The sequence below is a fragment of the Zootermopsis nevadensis genome, unplaced genomic scaffold, assembly GCF_977971745.1.
Source record: "Zootermopsis nevadensis isolate Lab colony 2312 unplaced genomic scaffold, Znev_1.0 Znev_ptg000025l, whole genome shotgun sequence".
NCBI lineage: Eukaryota > Metazoa > Arthropoda > Insecta > Blattodea > Termopsidae > Zootermopsis > Zootermopsis nevadensis.
In genome coordinates this window covers 10,647,855-10,671,390 of record NW_028259157.1, presented here as the reverse complement: position 1 = coordinate 10,671,390, position 23,536 = coordinate 10,647,855, and the positions used below count along the sequence as shown (strand labels likewise).

The following is a 23,536-nucleotide window of genomic DNA, read 5'->3' as shown; positions in this document are numbered from 1 at the left end:
CCGAGGTAGCAGCGTACGGTCTACTAATAACCTTTAAACATGTTCTCTTTTCTGCAGATTGGACTGACTGAAGACTTGAGACGAACACGTCCCAGTGAACGCCACGGGGTCGTCCAACCACGTTTGTCACAACCTTAGAAGCTGCGAAATCTGTGCCACACGTCGGAGCTCCTGTCACAGAGGAAGGTAAGCTTTATGAGTTGCTTAATTGTGTTTTACTGGTTCGGATACTAGCATGCAATATCTGCTTTAGTTTATTACGCCGTGTCTTTTGACACATACGTGTTTATGTACCATAAATATGTACTTGAAACATATGAAGTTCTATGTAATTGAACTTGTAATTTGTAAAGACAAGTGCTGTTATTTATGCCTTTCACGTTTCGACTGAATGCAGCGATTTCTTTACAAGTTGTCATTAAGATAAACTGTTGCCACGTGGTTTTAAATGAATGTTATCAGGAAGACAGTCTTTGTCCAGAACACAGGAGATACAGATTAGAAATTAACCTTTCATTAAAATGTTATTTTGCTTGAATCAGGCCTTCCTTAGTTTCCCCTAGACCCTCGAATATAATACGCGTCATAACATTAAAAATGGCGAAGCGAACAGAGAAATCTCTGCATAATTTTATGGGTTTCTGAAATGTGTACGTCGAGTACTTGTTCGGAAAATGCCGGGTAGAATATCGAAACTTCCGAAAAGAAGATAGGTGTCCTCTGGGCTGATGCGCCGCGTAATATGATAGAATTAACGACGTTTTCAGAGGTGCTTGTTCCCTCCATCATCAGGACGATTCACCCTGTAAAGAGACACGACAGTCAAAAGCGTCATTTCCTGAGAATGTTTTCTAAAAAAATTTCAGGCTGCCCTCGCTCTAATGAATAGTTACGTTCCTGGAGACAGTTCCTAAAGCGAGTTGCTATTTTCGATAAGCGCAGTGTTATAATTGGAGATTTCTTTCGTCTGTTGAAGGTTTAATAACGGGGTGCTGCAAGATGTTCTCTGAACCATACGAAAGTGTAAACCAAGCAATGAATTATAAAGTAATCATCGCTAGAATCAAGTGAATATAATCGACTTCTTTGAAAACATAGCAGTTAATGAACTCTGTTCGGCGTAACTACCTGCGGGTGGTGGTTTTGTTATTTTCAAATTATCTGACCGTTATCTAACTTTCCTTTTGATACAGATTCGTTCTGCTGATCAAAATACCACTGTGGCTTTAAAGTTTTACAGTGCTTAGGGTTTTAACCTCTGCATTCGAAATCCGTTTTTGGAGAGCTCCCGGTTAAAGAGTATTTGTGAACGAAACAGTGCCAACGGCGGGAGTTTGAGCTCTCCATGTCGGAAACACAATTCGCCTATCTTGTTATGGGTCTTCACGTCCGTATTGTTTTGTCTGTATCTTCCTCTTGAGCTTAGCTTAGGTTGTTAAGGCCTAACCCCTTTGAATGCCTTGATGAGCCAACAAACACTCAAAACCACATTTGTATGGGCGAATTAATAGGAGACAACGATCTACTGTCTGTCGTTTTAGCTTGCTTAAGGGCGAGTGAAACTTTGTGTTCAGTAAAGAAAAATAATTGTGGTGCCTAATTATGGCACAATAATGGCGACAGGCTTAGGCTGCTTGTTGTCCTCAGAAAGCCATAACACGTGATTTTGAATCGTGTCGTTCGTGATTTGTTAAAGCGAACAAAGCTGCTACTAGTGCTAACTGGAATAACAGTCTTCTTGGAATACTCCGCTCTCGAATTCCTTTCTACTTTGCCATCCAAATGAGTGAAGAAGACCTTTGGCGAGACCCTACAGACACTGGCATGAGACAGTAGCAGGCCACAGGATGTTAAGGTCCGGAAAGTGTGGCAACAACAACAACAACAGAAGCTAAATCTCTGGTCTTTGAACCGTGAGCTTACGCCAATCTTCATAAGCCACGTCTCTAATAAGGTTGTCGGCCCGTCTTCGTCGATGAAGTGGCCACTTACAAAAAAGTTTCCTGACCAAAATTGTGAATACTCTTCTCATCCGCGGTACATTCCAGTTTCTTCGTATAATTCTCCGTGATAATGTATAGTGATCTGTATAAGGCAAGAATAATTCATTTAAATTACTTCTTTGGATTATTTTCCAAGAGAAAAAGCCTATAACTGGACACTAAAATAAACACTAAAAGTAGAAACAATCTAAATAATAATTACGGCACGTTAATTAATAACAGTAAACAAAATAGAAGTAAGCAAATAGAAGGTACCCTCGAGGGATGCAGAGTTAGCCTGCTACTAAAGCGTTAAAAAAAACAGTGCAGTGAAAATGAAAAGTCTCTAATTAGTTTCATAGGCAGGCGTACACGAATAATAACGCGGACCTATTCATGGTTGAGTGACAACTAATTTAGGCCTTAAATAATTATAACGATAATAACAACCCCCATGGATAGGAGCCCCTGAGAAACTACCAGTAGTACGGCTAGAAAAGAAATGCCACGCCTGTTATGAAACCTGAAAGCCGACCTCAACAGTCCGCCATTTGTCCCTTTCCTGAGTCACATGTTATTATTATTTAGTGTTCTGTGTGACGACAGGTCCATATGAACAGGATCCTTCCATCCTTTTCTCGGACTGGGACCTGTTCATATACGTTCTTGGCAGATGATCCAGAAGTGGTTTGCCATTGCCTTCTTCTGTGTGTGAATGGGATGCCACGGAGAAACCGGGGTAGCCCCCGGAGGAAAACTCCGTGTTGCCTAGACCACGGCCTTGCCCAACACAAGTTATAAATTCGGGCACCGCCGGGAATCGAACCAGAGACCCCAGGATTACAAGGCCAGCGTTCTAACCGATAGACCACCTCATCTTATTATTATTTAGTGTTATGTCTGACGACAGGTCCCTTGTTCTGCCCAAAAAGAGTTGGCCAGTTTTCCCTATTCTCAGCTTCTCGTTTTAAATCCTGGAACTTCATCTTCTTTCCTTGTTTAAGATCGTCAGTCACATGTATACAATTTTTTCATCAGTAATATTGGCTGTAACGATGATGATGATGATAATGAGTGGATAAAGTGGTGAATAGATGGGATAATAATAACAATAATAATAATAATAAAAACCAGATATTATAATCAGAAACAAAAACGGAACTTTCCTCTTAATTGACATAGCAATACCGACTGACAGAAATGTGATTAAGAAGGAAGCAGAGAAGATATTGAAATACAAGGACCTTCTCATAGAAATACAGAGAATGTGGAAGGTTCAAACAAAAATAATTCCAGTAGTTGTAGGGGCAACAGGAACTGTCTCCAGGTCGCTCAGGAAATATTTGGCCAACATCCCGGGCGAACACGGACGTCAGGGAACTTCAGAAAACTGCCATTTTGGGAACTTCATACATCATTCGAAAGACGCTGTCGTAGAATAAAATAATATAATACATGTAATACATATTAAAAACAAAATGTATCCCGGAAATAGCTGCTGCCCTATGTACCTTAGGGACAAGGTCTGTCTCGGGTACATAGAAGTACATACCCCATAAAGTGGTGAACAGATGGAATAATAATAATAACAACAATAATAATAATAAGTACTAGAAATCTGTCGGGTTACGTAAAAGTAGCTACCAAAGCTGGAAGTCAGCTTGAGAGCTCTCAGCAAGGACCCTACGCGTGGCACAGGATTTTCTACATATTGGGTGGGATACCGGGAAACAGGTGGTCTCCGGTTGGAATTTTTTTGAATAAAACAGTGTAGAAGACCTTTAATTTCATTAATTATCATTAACGGTTGCAGCACTAAGGATTAATGGACAACAGCAAACACCCCCCCCCCCCCCCCCAAAGGCAGTCCATGACGCAGAAATTTACTCTGCCATGGCGACGATGGTTGGAAAATACAAATGCAGACGTCAGGAGAACACTGGATAGCTAAGAAAATATTTTAGTGACGACAGATCAGACACATTTTGAAGGAAATACGAAGATAAACTCGCCAATAATGAAAGTCTCAAGCAAACAAGAGGCAATCAGGAACAAAGTGTGATGGCGCCCGACAAGCGTCATCAAAGGGAACCACGCAGACAGCGCTACCTATAAACAAATGAATATTCAGTTTTGCAGAAATGAAAAGGCAATTTACAAGAGCTTAATAAACAAACACAAATAATGAGATCCCTGTTAGTACAGACGTAGAGATATTTTGGTTGAAATTGTGGATAGATGAAAGGACAAGTTTGAAACTAAACGCCGTTGACAGACGAAGGCCTGGCTGCAAATACGCAGAAAAACGTGTCAGAAGTAGGACTTGGGTTTAATGTAATCCTGCATTTGTCTGAAAATGTATCTGGCCCCGAGAAGTTTGAGTTAAAACGAATGTAAAATTATGTTTGTCAAATTGGATTCGTTAACTTGTACACGGAAAGGGAAATCGAGCTGTTCATCGCAAGAGAAATGCTTGCCAGATACGTCTTTGCATTCGAGTATTACCTTATTTATATGTTGCATGCGGATATAATGCACTAATATTTTATTACATTTTGATCGTACATGCATCAGCAACATGTTTCTGAAATATTTTTCTGTCAGCTTCAGAATTTTTGTAGTATACTGTATTTGCCACGCAAATACTAATTTTTATTAACTCTGTAGTATATTATATGTAATGGAAGTGCTCGATTACTGTAGCCACAAATATTACTTTTTAAATGGAAAACTAAATAAAACGTTTTTTTATTAAACCAGATATATTAGCCCTTCTCTGTGTAAGAGGTAATACAAATGGAAAGTATAACTTTATAAGTTAATATTTTGTTCTCATTATCCAGGAAGGTTTGTGTACAAAGAACTGGGTAATTCTTAGGAATGTCATGAATTAGCATTTGGATTAAGTTTTTATCCATATAAGTTTGTAGGTGTAATAATTTGGTCGCAGTAGTCGTGTTGAAATATAATAATCAAATCTAGAAACAGATTTGTGGCGCTGATTATTCCCTTTAAGGCTGTTTCTTGCAAAATCGTTAATACTTCTGTATCTCCTTCAGACTCATGAACAACGATATATAAAGACTGGCTGCTGCTTCGAAAGATGGATGTCTTCTGGGTTATAGCGCCGCGTGGTTGTGGGTACTCATCGCATTGATGAAGCAATTCTAGAATTTATATACGGAGCTGCAACCCAGAAAACATCCATCCTTGGAGACCGTCGTGAAAACCTCAAATCTTACTTAAATATCGTACAGGCTGTAAGGAGCTCGATCTGTGCACTGGCAGGTTCCTGGCTTGACGACTGGGGTTCGATTCCTGACAAGGACATTAATTTTTCTCTTCGCTACAGCATATGAGCCGGCTCTGGGGTTTACCTAATGGGTGCAGGCCAGATCGTGACGCTGGTTACTCATCTACTCTTTCTGTCGAAATTACCTTCCACAGATCTTTGTGACGTGGCTCTTAGAACAGAGCAAACACGTCGGCTATATTTATCCAGTGTGTGGGCTGCTTTTGGGTCCGTGAAGTCGCTCATGTGTGCATGTATTTATACACGGTGAATAGAAAGACAAGTTTGGGCCATTTCATTGTTTCGATTCTTGTATGAAGTGACGTTCCATTAACTGCTTTAAGTGCCTGTACTTGACATTGTTTCTTCCTGGTTCCCAAATATTCTTTAAGCATTTGGATCGAATTGTAAAGCATGCCTCACATATAAAAAACACGGATTTCAAGCTCCTAGTTTTGCTTCCCTGTTAAAAAGTTTTCAGCGTAGTATTTAGCGGATAATATGTGATTTTATCGCTCAGCGGAAATCTGGTTACAGCATAAAACTCCTACCGCGTCCAACTGAATTCGACTCTCCGCTCCTTTGAGTTCTACAGTCGGTACGTCGGCACTTATCCGTGTCTCCTCCCAGTCATTACACCAGATCTGGCCCTTTTCAATCCTGTTACCTGTTCATCTCCAGCAGAGCATTGTGGGTAACATTTTCACCGTCTTTTGTCATTGCTATATCATCGTAGTCGGCTCTCAGGCAGGCCTTGTCTCAGGGAAAGAAAAATTTTAAGCAAAATTGAAAATGAAGACTGTATTCTTGGATATGACGCCGTGTAGTCTGGTAGAAGTTTACTGAAGTTCCGGAAGTTGCTTACTGCCTCCTTCATCAGGGCGATAAGTAAGCCGCGCGCTAGGATTTGGTTTGATGCTCCTCGTTTACCTCTGCACTAGATGGAGGTGAGTGGTTGCCTTCAATCACACACCATTTACCTCCGAGGGATATGCTCCCAGTAACACCCATTCGCTAGGAGGCCGAGTTGGCCCACAGCCGGTTCGAACGTCGTGGCGAATTAAAAATACTGCTCTGCCGGTAGTCGAACCCTGGTCGTCCATCTCAAACAAGAGAAATTATGACAGATTCCACTCGTCTTGCCGACCTTGCTTGGTAACGAAGGCATTTCGGTAAATTTCTACCAGATTACACGGCGCAACAACCCAGAAGACAGTCATCTCCCCTCTGAAACTCTTGTGGATTTTTGTACGCAGATCGCCATAGTGTAATATCTTGGTCCCGTTATTTTAGCGTCAGTCGAGCGCCAAATTGTGGCGTGGCTTCCAATTATTCCCCACCCGGAGCTGAATCTGTTTCCAGCGTTGTTAATAAACCATGACGTCACCAGTTATTACATAGTTTTCCACGGGAATAATCCTTATTGATCGCAAAACTGGGGCGCACTGCGCGGTTGTTCAGGATGCTTTTACGACCAGACAGACAAACGACAGGACAGGAACGTAGGTTCTCACCGCGAGGAGTATTAAGATGTCTGTCTTCGGGGTTGTAGCGCCATGTTGCCCATTTCATGCTTGGAAAATATTTACAAAACTGATTTTAGCAGAAATGCTCACAGTTCTCTGAAGAACGTTGTCCCGTGAGTGTTTCACCACGTGGTTCTCAGCATCGAAACTTAGCCCTTGTACCACATTACAAGGACAGTTGTTTGAAGGGTATCAGGAATTTCATCAAGTCAATCGACGACTCATTCGTTGCTTTGTAGTGCGAGATTGTGTTTGGTTTCCAAGTCGCTTTTTGTTTTAGTGTCTTCTTATGATCTCCATCAGAAAGGACTAGATATTGCGTCTTCTCTTGATACAAAAGAACCCGGCTTATGGGTCTCTGTTAAGCAAATACAGTAAAACCCCTCTAGTTGGACACCTCTCTATATTGGAAACTTTTAATTGGAACCGGCGAATATCCTATAATTTTACATGTCCACAACACCCTATTTCTTGGACACCTCTCTTTATTGGAAACTTTTAATTGGAACCGGCGAATATCCTATAATTTTACATGTCCACAACACCCTATTTCTTGGACACCTCTCTATATTGGAAACTTTTAATTGGAACCGGCGAATATCCTATAATTTTACATGTCCACAACACCCTATTTCTTGGACACCTCTCTATATTGGAAACTTTTAATTGGAACCGGCGAATATCCTATAATTTTACATGTCCACAACACCCTATATCCTGGACACCTCTCTATATTGGAAACTTTTAATTGGAACTGGCGAATATCCTATAATTTTACATGTCCACAACACCCTATATCTTGGACACCTCTCTATATTGGAAACTTTTAATTGGAACCGGCGAATATCTTATAATTTTACATGTCCACAACACCCTATATCTTGGACACCTCTCTATATTGGAAACTTTTAATTGGAACTGGCGAATATCCTATAATTTTACATGTCCACAACACCCTATATCTTGGACACATCTCTATATTGGAAACTTTTAATTGGAACCGGCGAATATCCTATAATTTTACATGTCCACAACACCCTATATCTTGGACACATCTCTATATTGGAAACTTTTAATTGGAACCGGCGAATATCCTATAATTTTACATGTCCACAACACCCTATATCTTGGACACCTCTATATTGGAAACTTTTAATTGGAACCGGCGAATATCCTATAATTTTACATGTCCACAACACCCTATATCCTGGACACCTCTCTATATTGGAAACTTTTAATTGGAACCGGCGAATATCCTACAATTTTACATGTCCACAACACCCTATATCTTGGACACCCCTTTATCCTGGAACTTGGTCACCCCTTTTGTTGTAAGTTGGACAGGTTCATGCACTTGGCTTCAATGATTTTATGGGAAACATTTACAGTTAGTATTTTGTTGATTTGAATTTCGGACTGATGAATGCCTCCTACCTGAGGATTAGCTTATGGTTGAGGGTGTGAGACTTTGAACACATCACTGTAATGCAGTGAAAGTGTATAGTTATTCTTTTGTTAAACCCCTCACTGGAGTTTTAACTTTGTCAGTACTGAGCTTGCAACTGAGTTAAACAGTGTTAACAGAAATTGGAACGGTATGCTTTCACTCATAACCAACAAGGAATGGTTGAAACTTTATTCGGATTGCGGCAAAAATTAGAAAGAGGATGGACAAATTCAAAGATAAAAGCAAAAAAGCAGTGTCTTGTGACGGACTTTTTTTTACAAGAAATAAGTGACATCGTATGTTGAGCTAATGCCGTAAGTACAATTAAAAAGAATACGTTCTGAACATGAGAGTGGGTTTCAAAACATTATTATTATTGTCATTAATTCTTAATTCGAGCAAGCCTACAGTGGTTAGATTATGTAAGTAAATCGATTGATTGCATTTTCGGTAAACGCAACGTATTGGTGCCCTTCCCTTTGAGCTTATCCATGCAAGTTTAATTTAGTGAAAACAAAATTTGTAAAAATTTAATTTACCCTTTTGATTTTTGTTATCAATAATTTCCTTTTTGTGAAGGGCTCCATAATACTTTACAATTACGACATTGTCATTACACCACAATTTGAAAAGATGCTTTTCCCCTTTCCCTCTTTCCTGGACACCTCTGTAAGTTGGACACATTATCGTTGAACCGCAAGTGTCCAAGTTAGAGAGGTTTTATTGTATTGTCAATTCTGCAATTCTTCGGAGACTACATCACTTTGTATTGCTGTGTAGTCTCCGAAGAATTGTAGTTTATATATATCCAAAATGAATGAGAATTTCGTGTCTGAAAAGCCAGTTGCCAGTGATATGCGTGCCACGTGTATTTTGATTTTCCACGCCTGTGATAGATTCGGTTCATCAGCGCCAAGGCTTCTGCGTGTTAAACGCACGAGTTAACATTTCCTCCTCTCGAATTTTGGGAACTTTTCCTACAACCAACTGAACAACTGCAGGCATTATGATTGATAGGACTTTTTCATGTTATTGACTCTTGTCTGTGCTCTATTATTAATGTGACTCACAGCATCCATTTCAATGATTTCTTGTAGTTACCATTGGCGCCAAATGTTTCTGAGGATGGTTGGCGCTTTTAAAACGAAAAAGAAAATCCAAGAACATCTTAAATCATTGCTATTTTGAGGTAACTTATTTTTTACAGTGAACTGAACTAATATGCACATTAACAGTTGAATCGTATAATGCAGGGAAATTTTAAAAATGTACAATTATTCGAAGAAATTGTGTTTATAAGTTGCAATAATTCGTACAGGAAATTTACGTTCTGTGAACTATACAATTCTCTCATCCGATAAGTTCACGAAGAGCAGAATTTGGAACACGTAAACCTGATTCTTTCCCACTTTCATTAATACTTCAGCAATTCGTTTACGGGAATTATAATATATTCGCCATTACATATGGATTATGTTGCACACGTCCAGGAATCATGTCAAAATTCGATGTAGGTATTTATCTTTTTGAGTTGGCAGAAACAAATAATTTTGGTTGCTTTGTTTCCCAGCTACAAAACCTTCCTCACCGGGACTCAAACCTAGGATTTTTTCTGAGGTTTGATCTTCGCAAAATATATTTTTCAAGGCATAAGCACGCCAAGTTTAGAGCAAAGTTTCGGATCCCTTCTCGCATTTCAAGCGAACTTACACACATACCCATAATTTCAGTGTCATAGGCTATGTGATAGCCACAGTTGTCTAGCGGTTAGAACGCTGGCCTTGTAATCCTGGGGTCTCGGGTTCGATTCCCGGCGGTGCCCGAATTTATAACTTGTGTTGCGCAAGGCCGTGGTCTAGGCAACACGGAGTTTTCCTCCGTGGCATCCCAACAATTACTCCATTCACACACAGAAGAAGGCAATGGCAAACCACTTCTGGATCATCTGCCAAGAACGTATATGAACAGGTCCCAGTCCGAGAAAAGGATGGAAGGATCCTGTTCATATGGACCTGTCGTCAGACAGAACACTAAATAATAATAATAATAATAGGCTATGTGATCGAAAATGTGGAATTTATTTTAGCATTTACTGTGCTTAAGAGGCGTATCATGTGCGGAAATTTACATGTACCTTAAATTTCGGTGTTTGTTTGTATGCAAATAAGAGTATCAATTGACTTCACTGTCTACGAGCGTAAGGAATGTGTTTATTTCGAGAACTGGCTTCATATTTAGAAGTTGTTTACGGGTTTCAGTATCTCTGGCACTTGTTCTAATACTATCTAGGACATCGGTTTTAGTGAGCATTTTTTTTTATAGCTCGTCGCTCTGCTAATTTCTGTGGGTTTAACCGTGTCAACTTATAGGCGTCGCAGTGGACTGGCTCTTCCTGGGTACAAAGAACTTTGGCAGCTCATGGATTGAAAACAACATTTGGAAAATTGATACAAAAATTACAAACTAATACGTATGTAGAAAAAACTGTCGGTCACAGAAGGCGCACGGCATAAATGCTTAAGATCTTTTACCGATCAAACACTAGGGTCTCGCATCAGGATCCAACTTGGGGCATGGACGTGGTGTTTTTCTGTGTTGTACTGTCCCCTTGAAAGAATTTATAGTTCAAGTTAATTCTCTTCAAAGATGGCTGTCTCCAGGGTTGTAGCGCCGTGTAATCTGGTAGAAGTTTACCGACGCTTCTGAGGTACTTGCTGCTTCCATCATCAGGGCGATGAGTAATGACGTTCCATCAACGTTTTGGTTGTCGACTGCCATCAGCTTTGTTTTGTTATTATTCCAAAAGTTATGAACATGCACGAGAAGAAGATGAAATGCCCTCGGTTATATCGGGCAAGTCTCCAGAATGCCTTGTAACGACGTTGGATGCTGAGACGGCCACAATGCATCAGGAGCTGAGAGGTAACTGGACTTGGACGTGTAAAATGCTTTATGTGTCGTGACTGGGTGGAAGTTCTCAGTGGGCCTGCTCAATACGGAGTCCTGGTCATCACATTAACCAAGACTTGCACAATTAAGTCTTTTTCATTTGCTGTGAGATTTAGATCGCCCAGTAGGGGGACACTTTTATGTTTGGTGACGGAGCAAGAAGATTGCTGTAACGCGATTGGTCTCGGCTGGGAGTAGCAAGTCATGCTGCGGATTGTTGTCGCCTCCTGTTCCTGGAACGCCGTCACTCTGCTGGAATACGCTAATACAAAAAACATACTAAACCCTCTTACAATTTAAGAAGTCCCTAAAACCTAAAGAATATACTTCAGCTTCAACACCGTAATTGATGTATGTATGCATGTATGAACGAAGAGCTTAAGGTACAGCTTTATAATGACTCAAAGTCTTTTTTCTGTTACGCACATGTCCACCTCTTGCAGTGGGGCTAAAACAAGAAGGAAGATGACTGTCTTCTGGGTTGTTGCACCGTGTAGTCTGGTTGAAGTTCACTGTTTTCAGAGATGCTCTCTGGTTCCGTCATTAGTTCGATGATTACCCCGTGAGAACCTGAAATGTCCCCTACAAGACCGTTTCCAGCCTTCTTGTTCGCTGGTTTGTTGTGGTTGGTTACGACTTTCTGTGCGCTCAGCGTTTTCATGAGTGCGGACCGCGTTGGCTGTTAGTGTTTTCGTCGAGGACTTTTTTAAAAAAAGTCCTGGACTAACTAACTAACTAACTAGATGGCTTACCGAACCCGAAGGTTCATCACCGAATTAACCAAAGCCCTCCACCGGACCCTGTCCTCGGCCAACAAAATCCAGTTTCCTTCAACTCCTATCTCCCATAGATCCCGCCTGACATTATCCTCCCATCTACGTCTAGGTCTCCCCAGAGGTCTCTTCCCCTCAGGCTTCCCAAATAGTGGACCCAACCAACCAGATGGCTTAGGGAACCCGAAGGTTCATCACCGAATTAACCAAAGCCTTCCACCGGACCCTGTCCTGGACCAACAAAATCCAGTCTTCTTCAACTCCTATCTCCCATAGATCCCGCCTGAGATTATCCTCCCATCTACGTCTAGGTCTCCCCAGAGGTCTCTTCCCCTCAGGCTTCCCAAATAGTGGACCCATCCAACCAGATGGCTTATGAAACCCGAATGTTCATCACCGAATTAACCAAAGCCCTCCACCGGACCCTGTCCTGGGCCAACAAAATCCAGTCTCCTTCAACTCCTATCTCCCATAGATCCCGCCTGACATTATCCTCCCATCTACGTCTAGGTCTCCCCAGAGGTCTCTTTCCCTCAGGCTTCCCAAATAGTGGACCCAACCAACCAGATGGCTTATGAAAACCGAATGTTCATCACCGAATTAACCAAAGCCCTCCACCGGACTCTGTCCTGGGCTAACAAAATCCAGTCTCCTTCAACTCCTATCTCCCATAGATCCCGCCTGAGATTATCCTCCCATCTACGTCTAGGTCTCCCCATCGGTCTCTTCCCCTCAGGCTTCCCAACCAGTACCCGGTGCACACCTCTTGTCCCATCCATGCGCGCTACATGCCCAGCCCATCTCATTCTTCTCGACTTAATCACCCTGACAATATTGGGGGAGGAGTACAGATTTTTAAGCTCGTCATTGTGCAGTTTCCTCCACGCCCCATCGTCTTCCCTCTTAGGCCCAAATATCCTCCTCAACACCCGATTCTCAAACACCTGCAATCTGTGTTCCTCCCTCTGAGTGAGAGACCATGTTTCGCACCCATACAAAACAACAGGCAAATTATTGTTTTGTATACTTTAATTTTCAGGTTCTTAGAAATCAGACGGGAAGACAAAATATTTTGAACTGAGAAGTAGCAAGCATTTCTGGAATTTAATCTCCTCCTAACTTCTTCATGAGTGTCATTTTGATTTGTTATTGTATTTATTTACCTTAAAGAGCGCATCTGATATTTACTCGAAAACGTGGCTGTAAATGCCTTGTTTCTTAGCGTTCAAACAGTTATGATTCCAGGTGATTGCTGATTTTATAAAACCTCAGTTATTAATATTACAGTAATTTCCGAACAGTTTCAACAACAGAGCAATGCACCTTTGTGTAGTAACGCGATTTTAACGTTACAGGCCTACATCTACGAAATGGTCACTCAAAATAGGCAGAACGCCCATATGCTTTGATAATGTATTTATTTATATTGACGTTCTTTTCAGTAGCATAAATTATTTTCCTTCTCGCCCTAGCTAATTTCAAAATCATGCAACCGAACGCATAGAAATGTTGCGAGATCCATATGATATCTGCTGTTCGCAGGCTGTCACCGTATCTTACTTTATTTCATACGTAATGAAAAGTAGATTTAAGTCGATGAATGTGTGGGTCACTTAAACTTGTTTCTTCCATAAGGGGAACAGAGGCCCGGATTTTTATAAAATTTGTTATACGTGAAAAAAATTAATATAAAGTGAACAGGTCCAATTTGCTCCGTCAACCTTACCATTTTGATATTCTCCGAGCTTTTGTCTTGTCTTCAAAATGGTTTCCTGCCTTTATGTTTTCCACTAAGGAAAGTTAACGCATATTTTGCAACAGCATTGTTTCATACTCCGAACCTAATTACACAACTCTTCAAAGAGCTTTTCATACAGAATTTCAGAAATGTAAATCGCGCGGTGCAGGTATTGTTTCATGGCTGTCGTTTGCACGGTCGCTGTGAATGTACAGTCATTTTCTTTCATTGAACCGACGTCTAGAATTTCCTCCTTCCCCTGGTTTAATAACACGTGTATTGGGATATTTTGCGCTGTATTAAGACCTAAAGTTATGTAGAATCGTTAAGAGACGTGCTTGTAGTTCAGTGTCTCAGTTACTGTGATGATAATGTTTTTGGTTAAGGCGGTACATGCATTTTTCCTTGTACTCGGAAGCTAGTAAAGTAGGCGAAAGGCACAGTCAGGACCCGGTTAATGTATCACCACCGTCTTCGTATACAACGCCGCTGTAACCCCAAATCCTGCATCACATAGCCTCTACCCAGACAATTTCTGCTCGACTACACGTAGTAGCATCCCAGAAGACAGTCATTTCGATTCTCGCCTCCGTGAGTACATAATCACTCATTCCTGCCCGGGTTTTTTGTCATAGCCTTGTTTCAGTGCTGGAGTATTCCTGGAAGTGCTGGACCTGTGTTGTATTCCAGAGTCATATACTCTGTGTCAGTAGGGAAATATTTTCACCTTAATTTTAATTTCAAGTAATGGTGGTATTGTGTCTACACCCTAAGTTAATGGTAGCAAATGCTCCGGTCTGGCTAGAACTGTGACCCCGGAAAATAAATTGGAGAAACAATGAACGAATGTTTAATATCAGTATCACATATCTCTGCATTGCTGTGCTGATTGTAAGGGGGGACATAATAATATTGCATTTCCGACCTGAATATTTTCCTCGGTGTTTCGCATCCGGTGTGCCGCGAAATTTGATAAATTAAATGATCGAAGATGAGTTGTAGCGCCGTGTAGTCTGACAGACGTTTTCCTACGTTTAATGGATCTTTATTGCCTGTATCGTCATGTCGATTCATCGCAGTATATTATTTCACTACTGTAATTTTTGAAATGCGAATTTGAATCTTATATTTAATGGCAGTAACTGATGCATCTGACATTGCGAATTGCATATGATTATTGATATTATGACAAATTTGTTGTATTTGAAACAGTGCCAATTCGGAGGCTGCGCGAGATATTGGAACTGAGTTTTCGAAACAAACGCAGACTCTTGGGCACTGTGCAATATGAAGACCGAGTAAAGTCGGTAGAATTCTTGCATTAAATTTATTTGCTTCCAGAGACCGTACAGATACAATATATCCGCGGCTCTGATGCTCTCAGATGGGCTTTGCATCGTAAATTGATGAATTATTGGGTTATTGCTTTTCGCTCTGTTAATATGAAACCTTCAGGCAGTTTTATGTTATAATGGGTGTAGCGTTACTCAGTATTGCTTTGTATATAAATTAATTTGTAATGAAATGGTTTATGATACTAATTAGTTTTGAGGAAAGACATTCCTTATATTAACTACGATGTTACCTTTCCTTACGTTCAGATAATTTGCGGTGACATCGTTCCTGAGACTGTTGAGTTGTTTGAAGCCCACACTCGTCTTTGTCATGGTGAGGGAATTGTATCTGACACTCGTTCACAGTAAACAGCGCCGAGAGTGGAAATGTGTCCTTCAGACTCCAATATGGAATATGTGTACTTTCCGAATGCATCAATTTCGATGTTACGTATTTCATTGGCCGTCGATGTTTGTAGATGCATTAGTCAGAAAGCATGTTTCATGAATTTCGTTAGTCACCACATCGGAAAATTTTTAAATACAATTTTGATATTGTAGGTTATATACGTGTTATAGAATAAGTATAGCCACGGTGGTCTAGCGGTTAGAACGCTGGTCTTGTGATCCTGGGGTCTCTGGTTCGATTCCCGGCGGTGCCCGAATTTATAACTTGTGTTGGGCAAGGCCGTGGTGTAGGCAACAACACGGAGTTTTCCTCCGGGGGCTTCCCCGGTTTCTCCGTGACATCCCATTCACACACAGAAGAAGGCAATGGCAAACCACTTCTGGATCATCTGCCAAGAACGTATATGAACAGGTCCCAGTCCCAGTCCGAGAAAAGGATGGAAGGATCCTGTTCATATGGACCTGTCGTCAGACAGAACACTAAATAATAATAAGATGAGGTGGTCTAGCGGTTAGAACGCTGGCCTTGTAATCCTGGGGTCTCGGGTTCGATTCCCGGCGGTGCCCGAATTTATAACTTGTGTTGGGCAAGGCCGTGGTCTAGGCAACAACACGGAGTTTTCCTCCGGGGGCTTCCCCGGTTTCTCCGTGGCATCCCATTCACACACAGAAGAAGGCAATGGCAAACCACTTCTGGATCATCTGCCAAGAACGTATATGAACAGGTCCCAGTCCGAGAAAAGGATGGAAGGATCCTGTTCATATGGACCTGTCCTCAGACAGAACACTAAATAAATATAAATAGAGTAAGTCCACGATGGACCTCGATTTAGCCGGTCTTTGGGCCCAGATTTGAACTCGGAACGTCCGGAGTACGAGGCAGAAATGCGTACCTATGCGGTCTGGTGCCATATCAGTAGAGGGTTTAGATTATTTGCTGTTTGGAACCGCTGGGGTTTGTTATCAGAATCTTTGCTTTGTGTACACGTGTAATGTGCAAGTTTCTTGGGGGTAAGATTTCTTTATCGTCGTCATCACACACTGTTTTTGGATTAACTGGGTGGTGTATATCATCATAATGAACCTTACTTTTTAAAATAACTGATACCCGTTGTATCAGTCATAGAAATAGCAGTCTTTTCATGATTTCTATGAAGGTGATAGAAACTTGGGGGTTTGGGGGTAGTTCCGTTTCCTATTTAAAAACAAGTTTTCTGTTATTCCTGTTGGTTAATTTAGGACAGTGTTTCCGGAAGTTTAAACATTTGTTCATCCCTTTCGGGATCTTGGTCTTAATGTCGTATCCCCTTTTCCAGTTACGTCAGAATCAGTTTAATCCCAAGCGGGCCGAACCACATTCTTATTAACAAATTCCTGTTATCTTTTGAGTTCCAGTGCTTTTCTCGTTGACGGTCTGCCAAAGCTAAGAAAGAAGACACAGAATATTAGTTTAATTTCTTACGGAAAGTAAAATAAACCAGCGGTATTGGGGTTAGCTAAATCAAGTTAAAAGTGCTTGGGCTTACTAGCTGAGAAATGTCGAGACAGAACTTCTGACTGGTAGTGCGCTGCAGACGTTCTCAAACATTTCACATCGATTTTTGGTTGCGTAGTCTAACCAGACCGCCACGGTGGTCTAGCGGTTAGAACGCTGGCATTGTAATCCTGGGGTCTCGGGTTCGATTCCCGGCGGTGCCCGAATTTATAACTTGTGTTGGGCAAGGCCGTGGTCTAGGCAACACGGAGTTTTCCTCCGTGGCATCCCAACAATTACTCCATTCACACACAGAAGAAGGCAATGGCAAACCACTTCTGGATCATCTGCCAAGAACGTATATGAACAGGTCCCAGTCCCAGTCCGAGAAAAGGATGGAAGGATCCTGTTCATATGGACCTGTCGTCAGACAGAACACTAAATAATAATAAGATGAGGCGGTCTAGCGGTTAGAACGCTGGCCTTGTAATCCTGGGGTCTCGGGTTCGATTCCCGGCGGTGCCCGAATTTATAACTTGTGTTGGGCAAGGCCGTGGTCTAGGCAACACGGAGTTTTCCTCCGGGGGCTTCCCTGGTTTCTCCGTGGCATCCCATTCACACACAGAAGAAGGCAATGGCAAACCACTTCTGGATCATCTGCCAAGGACGTATATGAACAGGTCCCAGTCCGAGAAAAGGATGGAAGGATCCTGTTCATATGGACCTGTCGTCAGACAGAACACTAAATAAAAAAAAGTCTAACCAGGCACAGTAATGTGCATTGACCTTTTCAAGAGGATGTTATTTCTCATCTATTTAGTGCAGAAAATTTATCTAAACGGAATAGTATCCAAATATTTCAGACAGAAGGACGTTGTTTAATCGAATACTTTTTCAGTGTAAAATGTTGGATGACTGTGAATGATGTTGTAAGTAAAGTGGGAGAAATCTGTCGTGGCCTATTGTAAAGTAGGGCATACTGTGGCGTCATTTGTATAGAGGGGCTGAAAGAAACAGTGAAAAACTGATTTCAGGACGTTATTGGAACCAGTGCCGAATGCGAGACGTGTATCAAGCTTGGGGTCTTTACAGTTGTATTATTACGATGTAGTTATACATTATATATTATGTCCTTTTAATCTTTTAACATTTGACATAATTTACGAAGGAAATTCCACCAGAGAGCTGGAAAAAATGACAGTCCTGATACTCGTGGGCTCCGATGTTGGACTTTTAATTCATTCCAGTGTTGTGCTGAGAATTGCTGAAATAGTACAGTCTTTAGTGGCCTTCGACCGATTTTAATTTTTTGAAAATAATCTTCCACTGGGTATTTGAACTACAGACAACGAAACGAACGTACCATTCAGTGCATCGTACACACCCTGTACTGAAAAATTACTTAAGCATGTGAGTCATGAGGTTGTACCTGAAGAACATAAGAAAGACGTATCTCTTTTAGTGTTTCTAATGGAAGTCACAACGGTCATAAACACTTCCAAGGAACTGTTGTAACAATTTCCATCTGATTGTGAGGTGCTGCTTGTGTGATGAACTTGTACCCTCTTTTTTTTTTTTTTTTTTTTGTGTATTCAAGGCAAGTATGTTTAAAAGGGCCTAGCCTCAAAGAAAGTCGTGTGTGCTTCGAAGGGGCGGACAGCAGGTTGGTCGCACACTGTCTTGGTATTGGAATTATCCCTTATATATAGACTTCGTAACAAAACATTCGTGATAAATTTCGCGGTGTTGTGATTGAAATATCTCTTTACAGATTACTGTCTTCTGGGATGATGCACCGCGTTGTCTTATAGATCAGTACCGACGTTTCAGAGGTGCTTGCAGTAAACAAGAATACTTCTTCATGCTCTCAGCCGTGAGAACATGAAATTTCAGTAGCGCGTGTTTAGTTTTTTGGATAGCTACCCGTTCGAACTTCGGTTCAGGATTGTGAGGAACCTTTGTCGGAGTTTTCCCTGTCCAAGTAGGCCTAAGTGGCAGGACTGGTCCACTGTAATTCTCCGTCAGACACTGCCTCTTGCGGTGTTGATGAACACCGTAATAATTTAGAGACAGCCAATGGATATGTTTGCATTTTAAGACTTTGGGCTCCAAACGAGTTTATATTATTTTGAACTGTTCCATGCTTTTCCTTACTTCAAGCGAATGTCGTGGTGTACATTCGCTCATAAACCTACGACCATATTTTGCAGACTCTTGGTGCTGAGTCAACTTCGTATCTAACATGAGGGCCCGTATTATCCACACTTTTGTTGCTAGCTTACGCATATATGACGTGTTTTTTTTTTTATTTGTAGTGTTCTGTCTGAGGACAGGTCCATATGAACAGGATCCTTCCATCCTTTTCTCGGACTGGGACCTGTTCATATACGTTCTTGGCAGATGATCCAGAAGTGGTTTCCCATTGCCTTCTTCTGTGTGTGAATGGGATGCCACGGAGAAACCGGGGAAGTCCCCGGAGGAAAACTCCGTGTTGCCTAGACCACGGCCTTGCCCAACACAAGTTATAAATTCGGGCACCACCGGGAATCGAACCCGAGACCCCAGGATTACAAGGCCAGCGTTCCAACCGCTAGACGTGTGATAGGTGGATAATTTAATTTTGAATTCGAGGGATTTTAGAGCAGGATACCGTGATTAAATGGCATTGGAGGGGGACGTTCTCGTACATCAGGTGGAAAACAGAGCAACAGTCCATTACTTGTGTGTGACACGGGGCCTGTAGTCATTCGTTATTGTAAGTTATTACTGTCTTTATTGGATCCTTTATGAATTATGGACTGCGGCCGTTTTACATAGGGGGTTTGATAAATTGTCTGATTGTTTAGAGAGCCCGACGGTCCATCACCGCGTTCTCGAAAGCTCATTATTATACTTATTCTGAGCCAGCTCAATTCAATCGTCTCCTCATGCACTGTTTAACTTCATATAAGTATCATTATTTTATCTGATCGCTTGCCTTGAGATTTCTCATTTCTGCCGCCTGTGCATTTCATTCTCGAATTAATCGTACTGACACTATGAGGCAAAGAGCCCAAATTATGAAGAATCTTATCTTGTAATTTTTCCGTTCTGTAGTCACTCTGTTCCTGTTTGGTTCAACTGTCATGCTCGACATTTTGTTCTCAAACACCCTCAGTCTCTTGTGATAGAATTTTCGTTGGACTTTGTTCTTTGAGGATGAAAGAATGTGACCTTTCGCAGGCTGTCACTGCCTTTGTCTCAGGGTAAAGTGTACGAGAAACCAATTATTTGGGGGCCGTGATAGGGTGAAGCTTCCTCTGACTGGCCTCACAGATTATGCATCTCTCTTATGAGTGAATATACAGGAGAAAAATATTCTCCGAAACTTGAGCGTATCTGTGGGTGTGTATTGCTCAGAATATGGAAATCGTTCGGTGATGTGAGATTTGCTGTTTTCACGGCGGTGAGGGGTGAGGATGATATTTTTCTGGGTTTGGGCGCCGTGTAGACTGGTGGGTAGATGCCAGCGTTTCGGAGAAACGTTTAAAGATGGAGGCAGTTTGTTTCTCCGAAACGTTGGCATCTACGGATCAGTCTACACGGCGCCAAAATCCAAACGAACATCACCACCATCCAGTCATGTTTTCCGTAATGATACTGGACCGGTTCCACAATTTTTTTTTTGAGGCACGCAGAACCGTGGGTAGAATTGAAAGTACTTGAGGATTTTCCGTTCTTCTCGTCTCGTGTTATGTTAGTTCGATGTTTCCACGGCACGACTTGCCCTCAGGTTACGTAGGCCTACTTGGTCACAGAGAGACAACATTCAGGGGGCCCCAGTTTATACGAGAGGGCACATGAAGTCGCGGATGAGGTATTCTGCCGTCGTACGCTTTGGTTCTGCGGGAATAGCATTGAACTAAGACCACCCTGGAGCGATATTTATAAGTTTTAAATTTCATTACGCATGTAGTGAGAGAATGAAATACCTGTTCATGCTCGCGAACACATTCCGCGTATAGGAGCGTGCTGTTTTTATTCTTGGGTTGCTGGAAGGTGTTTCACGTGCGTCATTGCCAACCATTTGGAGCCAGTGTGTGGACAGCTTCCCGTGTTGTGTCTGGAAGACATTAGCTTCACAGTGCTAAAGAGTTCTTGAAATTATATTATTTTAGAAGGTACCCCTGGAATTACTTGAAGCAAATGGGATGAATACATTCCATTTAATTATCACCTCTCCTTCTGCGGCCTTCCTCTGTCTTCTTTTTTGTTTGACCACTGTTGTTAATGGAGTTGGGAAAACTTGCATGCGTTTAGAGTGAGGAGCAGTTCGTGTCATATGTTCGTCGTTATCCAGGGCGAGATTTAGTGAGGCTCTATTGCATGATTGAGGATGAAGTTTAAATTTTAATATTAAAATACAGAACGCTGGATTGGTATGGATCTGTCTCATTCAGAGGAGTGTTCGAGAAAGCAGTGTTGAGGAATCAATCTGGTTGTAAGAGAAGTGTAATAAGGAGCCGAAACTTCATAATTTGTACTCTTTAACAAATGTTATTAATTAAAGTATTAAAATTAGGGATTGTAATTTTGGGACGTATAGCATCTGGACATAACAAAACGCACATTCTAAAATTAAACGTGGGAGGACCTCTTGGTAGGTGAGAGGATAATATTAAAATGTAAATTATAGAGACGGCTGTGGAGGTTTGAACTGGGTTAGAGTGGTTAAGAGCAAGGTCTGTTAACGAGTCTTTGCGAATACTGCCTATAATACACTTTCGGGTTCCAGTCTTCATCATCTGATTCCGAAAGATTGCCTAATGTGTGTAAAAAAATCGAAGAACGCCGCTCAGGTTGAAGACGAACGGAAAAGAGGATTGCTTCAGTTTCACGGAGGATGATATAATTTGGAACAGGGGCCGGGAACAAACGGCGAGTTTTTGGTACGTCACTGGCTTGACGGATGCAGTAACTGTTAGAGAACACCGAAATTTGTTTTTATTTTTGACTAAGTCTACGATAACATCCTGCTTTCTGACAGGTGTAAGATTTTGGGTTAAATGAGCCTTGAATAGTTAATTTCAGTAAAGTGACTCTCTGTGGGCTGAATTACCGGTGTTCGATTCCCGGCAGGGATTTTTTCTTCGTTCCCACATTCAGACCGGCTTTGGGGCTCGTCTGGCCTCGTGTCAGATCTAAATAAAGAAATCGTACTTTAAAGACTGCCTTTTTTTGTTGTACGTTTACATTGAACTAATTTTCACTTCTGTCAGTTAAATTTGAGATTATGAATGAAATGTCTTGTGAATTGATTGCCGATATGATTACGCACAGAGCTACAAACTCTGGATTCGAATCTTGTCAGATAGTGTGGAGGAAGTTTAAATAATCAGCATGCGAAATTAATTTAACTGGCCCAATATTCTGTTTTTGGCTTATTTTTCATGATGGATACTTTGTTTATAACCTGGTGTCTTGTATAAAACGTCTTTAGAAAGTGAATTAAAATGACAGTAAAATTGTAACAAGTTCTAACCAGAATGGTTTTTTATTTCCAACCAATATTTTCTGTATTTTCCTCTGAAAACCCTTAGAACATGTGAAACGAAAAGTAACTAAATTCGAAGTTTACACTTTCTGTATGATTTTTTTTACCAAATCTTATCCCCTGAAACGTAAAGTGGAGTCACGTGTAACCCTGTAAGCAAACAGTCTAACCACACACGAGCAGTAACTTAGTCCTTCTTTACGTGAATAGTTGTGATTTATGCGAATTTTATTGACTTATACCATATACTCTTCTTAGTGTTTAGGGTAAGCTGTCACGCGTGCTGGGTTGAGGGTGATTATGATGTACGTCTGAGGTTTGGCACCGTGTATACTCGTCGTCAGATACCAACGCTCAAGAGAAACGTACTGTCTCCATATTTAGTGCTGATGGGCATTCAGCCTGCCTGCCCTTTCTCCAAACTCTTCATTTCTCAGGAGTTAAGCCTTGAGAATAGAGACTGTATGTTTCTCTGGGAAGTTGGCAGCTACCGACGAGTATACACGGCGTCACAACCCAGAGGAACCAGATCCTCTTTAAGCTGCGTGACTAGTAAGAGTAAAGCTCGCCATTTCGTTGCCGAATTTCGGCGTGGGAATAAATGCACGACGAAATTGCAGGGTTATTCGCCCTCAAGAATAGAAATATTTCTTTTGTTGATGCTCAGAGAATGGCATTAAGATACGTTGAGAAGAAAAGCACAGTTCTACAATAATGAACCTGCCTGTAGTAGGATGTTTTAAAGCGTGTTGTTCGTTCAAAGATTTAATTCCTGGAAGGACTTTGTGTATGAACACAGGTTTCTTCGAAATTAGCGATGTTATTGTACAGCCCAGTGTAATGTCATTAGCTCTAGAAAATAATCTAACGTAACAGCCATGACTCGATTGTGTAATGAAAACTACAGTTTTGTGTTAGATTCAACAAAAACTCTTCTTGAGAGTAGAATAATTGTTAAAATAAATAATTTTTTGAATCGTCTCGACTCGAATTAAATCAATCCGAGACACTTTTTATGACATGTTCATGATCTCCGAATGTTAAGGATTCAGAGCTTGTCAGATCGTTGTTCTAAGGAAA

At 41.3% G+C, this 23,536-nt stretch overlaps 1 protein-coding gene across 3 annotated transcripts in view; it reads left to right on the top strand.

Moving 5' to 3' along the window:
* LOC110838535 (cytokine receptor) overlaps positions 1-23,536 on the top strand; it is a 214,757-nt gene that overhangs the window by 70,899 nt on the left and 120,322 nt on the right. For all 3 annotated transcript variants that reach the window (XM_087355664.1, XM_087355666.1, XM_087355663.1), the window contains exon 3: positions 58-186. The gene's annotated coding sequence lies outside the window, so the exon portion shown is untranslated. The remainder of the gene's footprint in view (positions 1-57; positions 187-23,536) is intronic.